Source organism: Periplaneta americana, chromosome 7, assembly GCF_040183065.1.
Source record: "Periplaneta americana isolate PAMFEO1 chromosome 7, P.americana_PAMFEO1_priV1, whole genome shotgun sequence".
NCBI lineage: Eukaryota > Metazoa > Arthropoda > Insecta > Blattodea > Blattidae > Periplaneta > Periplaneta americana.
The window spans coordinates 186644257-186657378 of NC_091123.1; the positions used below are offsets into that span (position 1 = coordinate 186644257).

The window sequence follows — 13122 nt, forward strand, 5'->3', positions numbered from 1 at the left end:
GTTGTAAACCCTATTCTGCAACTCTCTAATACAACCATGGCGAAAAATGGCTCCGAAGGGCCATTGCACTCAAAGCCGCCTTACCCCACTCCACCGACCCTCTCCTCCGCCTGGTGCTTTTCTAGACACGCTTCATTCAGTGGCGGGTATGGATTCGATCTCGGGACGTCAGTTTCAGGAAGAGTGGCAGAAAGAATTTTTTGTTACTTACAAAAAGAAGAAAGTCTGTTGCTTAATATATAGGTTTAAAATTGCGCATATAAAACGCTTCGATATTAAAGGCCACTTTAATCGGAAGCATAGGCTAAAGCTGACTTCGGTGATCTTAGAAGTATTTATTTACAATTTTAAAAGCTATTTTCGTAATATTTGTGGAAAGATACAAAACAAGATATGTTTATAGTATTTTCAGGATTTAGATACTTGTTATTTTATTAAGTATCTGGAACTGAACTTGTTTAAAACTTTGAGTGCATATTAGGCCTACTTGATGCGTTCTCTTTCCAAGAAAGATTTTCAGAAGTAACTGCAATGGACATGGAGATGTGTCTGTTCAATAATCCATTTGTATTTGATGTTACTCAAGCATCAGAGCCACTATAGAGATGCAAAAGAGCACGCCACTAAAGTGTTCAGGAAAAAATGGATTACCTACCAGAGGAGCAATTCCCTAGTCTGCGCACATTTGCAATGCGTATGGTATCTATGTTTGGCTCAACTTACTGTTGTGAGCTGCTTTTCTTTTCAAAATGAATATGACCAAAAGTATCTCCAGGTCTAGGATCACAGACATGGATTTAGTTTCAGTATTACGGTTGAGTTGTTCTATTTTACAGCCAAATATATCCTTTTTAGTTAATAACAAGAAATTTCGAGGGCAATCAACAACAAAAAAATGAAAACCAGCAGTATAGGCCTACATTAGTATTTCGTTTCATTCATATCTCATGCATTTTGTTTAATATGTTTTAAAGTTAAATGACAGTGGAGCTTAGTTTTACTTTCTTTAGTATTTATAAAAAGAAACAATTGATTTTGTTGATCATTATATTGTGTTTAATATGTTTTCAAGTTAAATGACAATGGAGCTTAGTTACTTTATTAGTTTTAAAAAGAAACAATTTATTATGTTGAGCATTGTATCTTTTAATATATTGTGCAGTTAAATGACAATGGAGCTTTGCTTTTTTCTTTATTGTTTTTAAAAAAGAAATACTTTATTATGTCGATCACAAGGCAGTTCAAGAATTTCTTGTGCACGTGATAAAGGAGTAGTTATACAATTGAAAAATATATAATTTGCCTAATGACAGTAGGTGGCCGTCATAATTATTGTATGATACGTGTACTTCCTATAAACAAAATACTATAAAGATTTTGAAACAAGAAATACAGTAAGAGCGGAGAAATTACTGATGAGCAAGGTGTGTCGAATCCACCACTGCACTTGACTTAGCAAAACAGCTGCTTTACCCCTCGCCTGTCAATCAAACGAATGTGGGGTGAGTAGGAACGTTCCCTCCCTACTTTGCTTATAGTCCCCATAGCTGCTCTAATACCTCTCTAATCACAGAAACCTGCAGAAAAGTATGTTCTATTATTTATATGCTAAAAAGGATAAATGTTCACTCCCCTCCTGCTTAAAAAAGTCCCTTGTGCAGACGCTTGTATTTCCCTATTTCGACTATGCTGACATTTTACTGACTGACCTCTCCAGCGACAACAAAACGAAACTTCAACGTGCTCATAATTTGTGTGTACGTTTTGTAAGCAATGTCCGTAAATATGATCACATTACCCCATCCCTGGAAGCAATAGGTTGGCTTAAACTAGATAAGAAAAGAAATTTACATTCACTTCTCCTTCTCTTCGAAATCTTGAACTCTTCTATTCCTTCGTACCTGTCGTCTCGCTTCACTTACCTTTCTTCCCACCACAAACTGAACACACGCTCTCGCCATGAAACAATACTAACAATACCATCCCATCGCATCTCCTCATACTCATCCTCTTTCACAATAGCCCTGCCAAGACTCTGGAATTCGCTACCTGCTAGCATCAGGGACTGTCGAAATAAAATTGAATTCAAACGCAAACTTACTAGGCACTTGGTCAGTAATTGATTTCTTGTAAATAGTTTCCTTAATCTATCACAAAATATTTCAATATCCAGTAATTTCATCACTATACAATTTTGTTATTCTAGGTTTAATTTGTAATTCAGTAAATTTGAATTTTTTTTTCAATGATAAATTATCTAGCTTTCATTAGTCAGGTACATTGATTTTTATTGTAATTGTAATTGTAATTGTAAATTTAATATTAATTGTAATTTTATTCTTCATATCATAGTTGAAATCTACTGGTAGAGGGGCAGAGAAGGCCTGACGGCCTTATCTTTACCAGGTTAAATAATTAAATACTACTAATACTAATACTAATACGGATGCAACGGAATTTACGGAAATTGATTACAATCTGTTATTAACAATCTCAAATATTAATTCCGATTAAAAATCGAGAAATGTAATTCCATCAGTAATACCTATGGTATCGGCATCGAGTGTGGAAATAGACTGCTAACCTTCTACCTTGTGAAACCAAATTTTGTTCCTCATTCGTGAACACTTCAAAATCATTGCACTCTCTTACAATTTGTGCACCAAAGTTACAAAAAGTTTCGGTGCGATTAATAATTACCAGGCTTCGAGACTTTGGACCCGATACAATAACTTTACTGTGCATGCACTATAGGTTGTTGACTCGCTGCAGGTAGATAGAGATGTGTTGAGGTAACAACATTGCTATTTAGAGTAGAGTACGGTAGTATGGGGAAACACACATACGTACATTCTGAAAGTAAATAAAGCCTACATTACACAATGATAATGTCAAAAGAATATGAAAAGCATTTATTCTCCTGTCTTTTATAAGCATTTGTGTTTAATTATACACAGTGTTAATAGTAAAATAAGCATGTAGCAATTTTAATTTTTTCATTTATCCTATTGGTCGTCTTTAGGAAGTGCAGTTACAGTACCGAATTGCAATGTACTACAAGATACATTCTCAGTGTCTCAAACGTAAATCTTTTTCGGTTATCTGCCAAACACAGTTTGTACTGCAGAAAGCTGCGCTCTCCGTCACATGACGTGATAGGAGCAAAACGAAGAAACCTAACATCATTGCAGTCTCTAAGAGACAGTCCTTTATTCTCGGGTGATTCTATGTCTACTAATTTGCTATTTATGTTACACAATGTTCCATATCCGTTATTTTTGCATAAAATTGATTTCCACTTCTGTTTTACACGTTCAGTACCCGGTGTGCTTGGTGTCTCATTAATTCTCTGTATCATTTTCTAAATTAATTTGAGGGCTTCCGGCATCTCTTGCTCTGACTTTTCTAACCGTGTAATAGTTTCCGACACAGTTTGTATGAAAACCAAATTATTCGTCAGAACCGTTCAAATCCAGAGCGTTTTCCTATGCGTATTTGTTGTCATTCATTCTACAGTACCCCCACCCACTGTACGCTTTACCACTATACTCAGTACGCCGTTATGCGGATTTCTCACTGAACTCCTCTATTGGGTCCGAAGTCTCGAAGCCTGATAATTACATACTGTCTGATATGTCGTATTGTCAGTTCAGCTTCATGGATTGGAACACATTCCTACTTGAAAACCTTCACCTCCTGGCTGCACCTTCGAGGTGCCACTACTCCAACGAAGCGATCTCGGTCACGAGGCACCTTTGCCTTCACCGACATGTTCGTCCATGACACCAGCAGTCATGTTGTGGCATGGCCCTAGGCCAACTCCACCTCATCCTTGGGATTCCCCCACGAGGGGAAATTTTAGCTTATGTAGGTTATGAGTAGGCTTCGAAGCTGATTTCCCTGGGGTGAAATATTAGTCTAGGCCTTCCTGTGATCCGTGTTCGAGTCTAGTTCAGACCTGGGAAACATTATTTTGTGACTTTTGTGGCTGACAACAAGATTTGGTGCCAAACAAACAACCAAAAATCCTCCAATAGTATTGGTACTATATTTATTACTGCATACTCACAACTTACAAATGGCTTTTAAAGAACCCGAAGGTTCATTGCCGCCCTCACATAAGCCCGCCATCGGTCCCTATCCTGAGCAAGATTTTTTAATATTATCTTCCCATCTACGTCTCGACCTCGCCAAAGGTATTTTTCCCTCCGGCCTCCCAACTAACACTCTATATGCATTTCTAGATTCGCCCATACGTGCTACATGCCCTGCCCATCTCAAACGTCTGGATTTAATGTTCCTAATTATGTCAGGTGAAGAATACAATGCGTGCAGTTCAGTGTTGTGTAACTTTCTCCATTCTCCTGTAACTTCATCCCTCTTAGCCCCAAATATTTTCCTAAGCACCTTATTCTCAAACACCCTTAACCTATGTTCCTCTCTCGAAGTGAGAGTCCAAGTTTCACAACCATACAGAACAACAGGTAATATAACTGTTTTATAAATTCTAACTTTCAGATTTTTTGACAGCAGACTGGATGATAAAAGCTTCTCAACCGAATAATAACAGGCATTTCCCATATTTATTCTGTGTTTAATTTCCTCCCGAGGGACATTAAAATATATGGATCATATATGAGGAGGCAAAGAGGAAGGCAGAAAATAGGAAATATTGGAGAAATCTGGGTTTTGCAGTGAAAGACCTGCTCTTAGGCAGAACTTTACGAAGTTTCTTAACAAATAAGAAACGTTTATTCCATCTTAAATGCTGGACAATTTGTTGGCACAACTTTCCGCCTTCGTGTGTTGATTCTACCACACCAAAATAAAAACTACGCACATACGAGTATTTTGGGACTTTATATCCTAAATTAGTCTGCAGTATTCGATACTACATTAGAATTTTATGTAAAACTTTTGTTTACGTGATTGCTGAAAAACCTGTTCCAATGGAACCAACACATTAATTACCTTTGTGATAAATTACGTAAAATAGTATATTATTTTGTTTTATTGAGGAATTAATTGTCAATCAGGTTATTTCCTACAATATATATAACTTTATTTCAATCGGTAATTATGTATGGAATTATAGGATGGGGTATAATAGCTCATTTAAATCCAACTTTAATCCACTTTATTTATTAAAGAAGAAAATAATTAAAATATGTCTTCATAAACCTATTGGTTTTCCATCTCAAAAATTGTTTTTAGACTTTAATGTACTTAATTAACATAAGACAAATTTATTATATTGTATTAATAAAACTCATACATAAAAATCGAAATAATTTTGAATTGTATTCTCATAGTTATAAAACAAAAGGTATGAATTCTTTAAAATTGTTTGAACCAAAATGCAACACTGCTGCAGTATTTAATCATAGTAGTTTTTTTTATTTTTTTTTATTTTATTGGGTTATTTTACGACGCTGTATCAACATGTAGGTTATTTAGCGTCTGAATGATATGAAGGTGATAATGCCGGTGAAATGAGTCGGGATCCAGCACCGAAAGTTACCCAGCATTTGTTCGTATTGGGTTGAGGGAAAAACCCGGCAAAAACCTCAACCGGGTAACTTGCCCCGACCGGGATTCGAACCCGGGCCACCTGGTTTCGCAGCCAGACGCGCTGACCGTTACTCCACAGGTGTGGACTCATAGTAGTAATTTAGGCCCAAGAATATATAACAAATTTATATTTAAATATCCTAATCTTGTCAATTCTAATAGTTCTAGTATTAAATTTAAAAAGTTATGTATGGATTTTATAAAAATTGAAAAATTGTACATTTAAATATATATAATTGCATAGTAGACATAAGACAAATTGTATTGTATAATTATTAATTTCAATTCAGGAATCCGCCCCTGAGCACGAGTTCTACTCTTTCAGGGGCGAGCTAAATTTTTTCTGTAAAAGGTAAAGGTATCCCCGTAACATGCCATGAAGGCACTTGGGGGGGCATGGAGGTAGAGCACCATGCTTTCCATGACCTCGGCACTAGAATGAGGTGGTGTGGTCGGCACCACGCTCTGACCGCCTTTTACCCCCGGGAAGGACCCGGTACTCAATTTTATAGGAGGCTGAGTGAACCTCGGGGCCGTTCTGAAAGTTTGGCAACGAGAAAAAATTTTTTCTGTATATATTATATTTTATGTTACAATTATTAGCAAAATAAAAATAAATAAATAAAATAAATAAATAATTCATCTCAGGAATACTACCGGTATTTCAGTGCACAGTGAAAGAATAATCGTGGACCCGTGTTCAAGGACGAGCTGTCCAATGTGGCCACTGTTCGCAACTGGTGATCCTCCCCGTCCAAGCGCTGGCTAGTCTGTCCCTGTCTGTGTCAACGTACAGCCACAGTCTCTACGCGTGACGCTCTGGTAGTCATAATTGTGCCGTAATCTCGTTACATATCTGAAACAACGGAGTGCAGTTACTTGCTCGCTAGTGTTCGGGTTCTATACCCGAGGCCAGCTGTTTTCTCATGAACATCGTTTTGATTAATATTTATTATTGCTTTATATCTTGTCTTACATTTGTAAGTGCTATTTAAATTTATCAGCATACATCTCTCTATATGCAAATCAAGATTTCAGGTATAACTCCCTGTAAAGTTGATTTGAATAATTTCGAGGGAAAAATTGTTCCGGAGCCGGGTATCGAACCCGGGACCTTTGGTTTAACGTACCAACGCTCTACCACAGAGCTACTCGGGAACTCTAACCGACACCGATCCAATTTTTCCCTCTATATCCACAGACCTCAAAGTGGGCTGACAACCGTCAAGCAACCAACTTCGAGTGCACACTAACTCCGTGTGACTTAAATTGTGGTTTTCTGTTAACGAACAGTGACGTGTATTATGCAAATCAAGATTTCAGGTATAACTCCCTGTAAAGTTGATTTGAATAATTTCGAGGGAAAAATTGTTCCGGAGCCGGGTATCGAACCCGGGACCTTTGGTTTAACGTACCAATGCTCTACCACTGAGCGTTTACTTAATTTTTGCAAATATTTAAAAACAATAATTAACAGTGCAATTTAGGTGAAATTGCAGTGGTAAGTTTCCAATTTATAATCATTACTATGTTAAACGTCTCTAAAAATAATATGTTAAAAGCCTAAAGCAGTAAAATGAATATGGCGCTTAAGCGGTAAGAAGAGGGAAATTGTTATGTCTGTTACGTTGGGAATACTGAATGTGGTATTTCACACTTACCGCGTATTGGTTCTGTGCGGAAAACAAGCAAATACGCACGATCTCGCACAAAATGCTTTATATAGTTTATCACCAACATTGTCATCGTTAACATTAAATCCCCCTGCATTATACGCCTTCACTCACACAATACAGACACACATAATAAAAACGTAAAGGCTAACATGTGTGTCATTGCTAGGGATTATACAGGTAGAATATTGTGAGTGGGAGTTAAAAGACCCGTATGAAAAGCCTGGTTCTGTTCTGTGTGGGTTATGGAACTACTGAATATGACAGCGACACGATGTAGAAAACTGGCAGTGCAATGTATTCATGTTGTCTTGAGAGTGAATCAAATACCAAGGAGTTACATTGCCTTGATTATTTTAAAAACTGATATCAAATTTGACACATGCTTTCTTTAACCATGTTCACACACGACTGAAGGTGGCCAGGAACGTGTAATGGGATGAAATGTCCACTTCTTGAACATCAATGGAGAGGACGATGAGGACAATTGTTTAAATACGAGGGTCATTTAATAATTAATGGACAAAATTTGTTTTCACTCACACGTTTATTTATTTTTACAGTATATCTTTACAGTCCTTCAATATAGTCTTCCTGCTTCTCAATGACTGAATCCCCACGTCTGGAAAACTTTAAATGAAGCACGATCACTTAACATAACATTTAAAGTAAATCTAATTTGTATCTTAAACATAAGTTCGAACTAAAACCCACGAGTATGTGATATGTTCATACCTGCACAAGTACCTTTCAACACTACACTCATTTCGCTGTCAACTCACTCACTGCACTGGAACTACGACACATTTCACTGATACTATCCTGATTTCAGTTACACTAACCGACGTTGATGCACGTGGGCATAATACTTACTTACAAATGGCTTTTAACGACCCGCAGGTTCATTGCCGCCCTCACATAAGCCCGCCATCGGTCCCTATCCTGAGCAAGATTAATCCACTTTTTATCATCATATCCCACCTCTCTCGAATCCATTTTAATATTATCCTCCCATCTACGTCTTGGCCTCCCCAAAGGTCTATTTCCTTCCTATCTCCCAACTATCACTCTATATGCATTTCTGGATTCGCCCATACGTGCTACATGTCCTGCCCATCTGAAACGTCTGGATTTTATGTTCTTAATTATGTCAGGTAAAGTATACAATGCGTGCAGCTCTGCGTTGTGTAACTTTCTCCATTCTCCTGTAACTTCATCCCTCTTAGCCCCAAATATTTTCCTAAGCACCTTTTTCTCAAACACCCTTAATCTCTGTTCCTCTCTCAAAGTGAGAGTCCAAGTTTCACAACCATACAGAAGAACCGGTAATATAACTGTTTTATAAATTCTAACTTTCAGACTTTTTGACAGAAGACTAGATGACAAAAGCTTCTCAACCGAATAATAACAGGCATTTCCCATATTTATTCTGCGTTTAATTTCCTCCCGAGTGTCATTTAGATTCGGTGATTATGAATGGTGCACATAAATTACATTTTAACCACGGCTACTGTTTAACCGTCGTTTCGTAATCTATGATTACTGCGTTTTTAATCAATGTTGATGCACTTCGCCATTAGTAAAGTACTTAAGCCTGTTTTTAAATACATTTTTGGTTACTGGTAAAACCTTCAGTTAGTCTGTACGAGATTGTATCTGCCCTAATAGTAGTGTCACCCCAAGATCATCAGAATCTGTTCATTTTAATTGTCGGGGAATTTTTAAGGAAAGGGTTGTAGAGTAAACATGCCCCCACGGTGTTGACGGGGAGCGGTGGAGGGCAGGGAGGTTCACGTCCCCCCCCCCCGGCGTACTCCAACTCGCTCCCGACTCGCCGACTCTCGTGCGTTCAGTCCGCTCTTGGCCAAGCCGGAGTGCGGGTCTTTTGTACAGCAGGCAGTGATCAGTGCTTTTTTTTCCTCGAACTCTCCATTCCATCTCTTGTGGATTACTCACGAAACTGAAGGCCCAATATATAAAGACTACAGTGATGTGTGTGTCTCGATGAGAAAATTTAAGTGAAAAAAAAAACCTAAAAAAATCGTATAATTTTAAGAAGGGGAAAGAAAAGTTTTTTGAGGGAAGTTACTTACAAAATTCATTTTTAAAACTTTTATTTTATTTTATTTTTTTTATTTTTTGGGGTTGGTGGTGGTGTGGAGGCGTCAACGATGACGTCCTTGTCATCGTCGTGTTCATCATGTTGGACTTTAAGATCCTTCTCGTTAGTTTCAGTGTTTAAAATTCTGTGCATATTACAATTGGTGACCCTTACATCAACACGCAATACAGGTAAGTGGTATATCGCTATCATATATTTCATCATATTTAATAAACTGTTGTTTTACGCGTGCAAAACGACTTCAGTATTGCCACCTCAGACATCGTCTGCGTGGCGATTGAAAGTCTTTTCTTGTTCTCTCCATATAACGGGGACAGCAATGCCGCCGCACGTCAGGTATTTCTTGACGTGGTGGCAGGTATACATAGGTAGGTTTTGTCCTAACAGAACAGGTAGCAATATTCTCTCGGACTTTACCATTTCCGTGCTACTTTCACACCTGCTTGCCTTATTTCAAATTCATAATCATCCCATTGGAAAATAGGGATGTAATAGTTCTTATTGCAGAAGTGTTATCAAAATGCGAAGTTTTATTGTATGATTCTTAATTTAAAGTTTTTACACTCTCCATATTCGTTAAAAAAACGCGCCATTTTTCTGTTATATTTACTTAACTCTGATTATGCTTCGTTGTAACGAAATAATACTTTCATTTTATAACTTCTTTTATTCCTAGAAAGTTTGGAGTTCGTCGTAAGAGGTCATTGCCTTCTGTTAATGATATGTGTCCCGCAGCTTTGGAACTATTACTTACCGTGCATGAATAATGGAGTGAATTTACGAACACATCTCTCAACAATAGGTGATATTTTATGTCTGTGTGATATTTTGTGCCAGATAATAGTGATTGACGGTCCGTTTACTTCATTTGAGTGCACGAGGGTCAAAGGCATTTGTTATTAACGCTATTGTGTTAGAGGGGGTGTTAATCGAAATAAATTGAAATGCTAGGTGTTTTGGCGAGCGAGCCGTTTCGATTTGTTGCATGGCTGTTGATGTTGGATATTGTGACGTGGACAGACCGGAAAATTCGGTCGCTTCGGTCGGCCGAGTATGTCGGTAGGTGGAGGGGAAGTGGGAGAGAGGAGAGCTGAGAGGATTTCATCAGCAGAAAGGACTACAGTGGTACAGCATAGGGACTTTCCTTGCAGATTAACGTAGAATGGTGTAATCGTTAGATATTTGAGTAGGGAGCACGAATTTGAGGGGAGGAAAGTTGAATAGAATCACCTTGTACATTGAAATTGTGGTCCTTTGTAACATTTTTTTTAAATCCAAGGTCAATGTCATGTGGCCGAGGTTTTGTAGGTAGAAGCACAACTATGGACTTCCTGTTACCTTCCTTTTTTATCTCATAATATCTAATGTGAATGTTATGTTGCGTGCAATCCTGGTTGCTAAGCAAAAGTAAAAATTTATAAAATGTGCAGAACAATCTACAAACATAAATGTCTACTTGATTTTTAGTTAAAAAGGCTAACAGATGCGAAACGTTAAATGGTCTAAAGCGAATTGGACAGATCTGCAATTTTTCTTAAATTGAAAAATATCTCAGGCTAAGCAGTGCACGATGATGATGATGATGATGATGATTAGGGCTAGGACTTTGATGACCTATAAATCATGAAAAAATGTCCTAAAAACAAAGCATTTATGACCTAAAAATCTTTTAAAAAATGCCCTTAAAATGCCCCAAAAAATTGATCTTACATAATTGCCTTAGTAGGAAAAGAGGTTTTGCACTACTTAATATTTAGACTAGTAATTAAATTAAATTTTACATAATTTTTTATAAGCAGTACACTTTAATTCTTTTACCTGATCTAGTTTCCATGTATGATCGTTCACCTCTGCGTCGGTATGTGGACGTGATGTCAGCAGTCGGCTGGTCTGTCTTGGCCCTTCATGGGCTGTAGCGCCTTGGATTTACTTTACTTTTAGTTTTCATGTAGTCTACCACAAGGTCACTCTTATCCGGAATTAGCAGGTATAGAGGAGTCTATATTGAAGGGGTGGTTGGATTGATCCATTACATGGGGTGTACTACGTTAAAATGGCAATATTTGTGTAGAAAAACGATTAAAATATCATACAAAATAATGGGTATTAATGGACAAAATATGTAGAGAAAATATAAAAGGAAATAGACATTATTTTACAATAATAATGGGGATTTATGGCCAAAATTAAAGGAAAATGCCTAAAAAAATGATCGAATAAAACAAAAGATGCCCTTATGAGTTGAAACAGGCAAAAATTGCAAAAAATGCCCTAAGAAATATGTCTTAAAACACTCAGTTTATCACATAACATATAAATACTAAAGCAGCTATGTTTCTGGCTTACTAGAAAAAAGATGCAATTTCGTCAAAATCCTAGCCCTAATGATGACGATGATGATGCTGATTAAAATATTCTCTCTCTTGACTTGAGAACTAAATAACTTCAACACAATTTGTTCTTAACCTTAAAAGGTCAATGCAGCTGTTGATAACAAAAATTAAGTAGTGCAAAAATTTTAGCCTTAGACCGATAGTAAGAACTACTTGTTAATTGCTTCGATAAGTTTATTTTAACTCACACTTCACATGCCAAACACACCCTGAACGTTTCTTTTGACAGTAAAGTGAATGACGTGTCGTGATTCAACTGCTAGGCTGTGCGTTTGGCTACCGAATCGAGCTGACGCACAGTTGATAACGTTGGCGTTTCTTCTCCAAAGATGTAAAGCTAATGTAATACTTCCGCGATCCTGTATTCATATTGTGAACGTCAGCGACTGGAGTGGAATAAATTGTACACTATAGCATTAAGGTTTTTTTATACTGTTTATTTCCTTCCTGAAAAATTACGGAATAATATAGAAAAATAATATATAACCTAGGTAGTTTATTGTATCTTTGACTTAACTACAATCTTCATAGCTGAGTGAAATGGAGTTCAGTTAAGCCTCATTCACAATGAAAATTAAACATAACGTAAGCGTAAGTTAAGAATATAAACGTTACGGTAAAATCAAGAAGTCATACCATCATTCACGATGGGAACATAAACATAACAGCAAACATACTTGGTAACCATGGAAACATAACAACGACGCCATTTCCTCATATTCTGTCGTATACTTCAGCGCTCCACGATTGTGTTCTGTTTGCAAATCACGTAAGCATAAGCATGGAAGTTCGGAGTTTGCAAACTTTCATGTTAACGTCTAACGGTAATGTTTATGTCAATGCTTATGTGAATCATTGTGAATGATCCCATTTGGTAGCCTGGGCGCAAACTTCTGTGTTTATGTTACGGTTATGTTTAATTTTCATTGTGAATGGGCCTTTACGGTTGAAGTGAGAGCGTTGGTGACTCAAAATCCAGCAGAACGGGTTTTGATTTTCAACAGAGAAGCGAAATGTTCTCCCTTGTTCCTTTGGGATTGGAAGTGTAGATCGCGTCATGTTACCACAGTGTACTATATACAGTCACGAAGCTTGAGTTTTGAGGGTGCTAGAAACAATAGACTGTGATGGTACTATTTTACATTGCCTGTAATGAGGCGATATTAGCGATCCTAGTGGTGAGCAACTATCTAATGTTTGCATATTTACTACGCATTTAGCTTCGCGACTGTATATAGTAGACTGTGATGTTACCTTCTTAGTGTTAAGCCCCAGTTTACAGTCCTCAATGAAGACCTAGTGATGAAGATTGTGAAGAAATGGGATGTTTATGAAAATAAATTTATGATATACATAGCCTATA

At 37.2% G+C, this 13122-nt stretch overlaps 1 long non-coding RNA gene across 2 annotated transcripts in view; it reads left to right on the forward strand.

Moving 5' to 3' along the window:
• Nucleotides 1-9102: 9102 nt before the first annotated feature.
• The window catches only part of LOC138703840 (uncharacterized), a 742347-nt gene continuing 738327 nt past the window's right edge, over nucleotides 9103-13122 (forward strand). For both annotated transcript variants that reach the window (XR_011333273.1, XR_011333272.1), the window contains exon 1: nucleotides 9103-9536. This is a non-coding gene — a long non-coding RNA (uncharacterized lncRNA). The remainder of the gene's footprint in view (nucleotides 9537-13122) is intronic.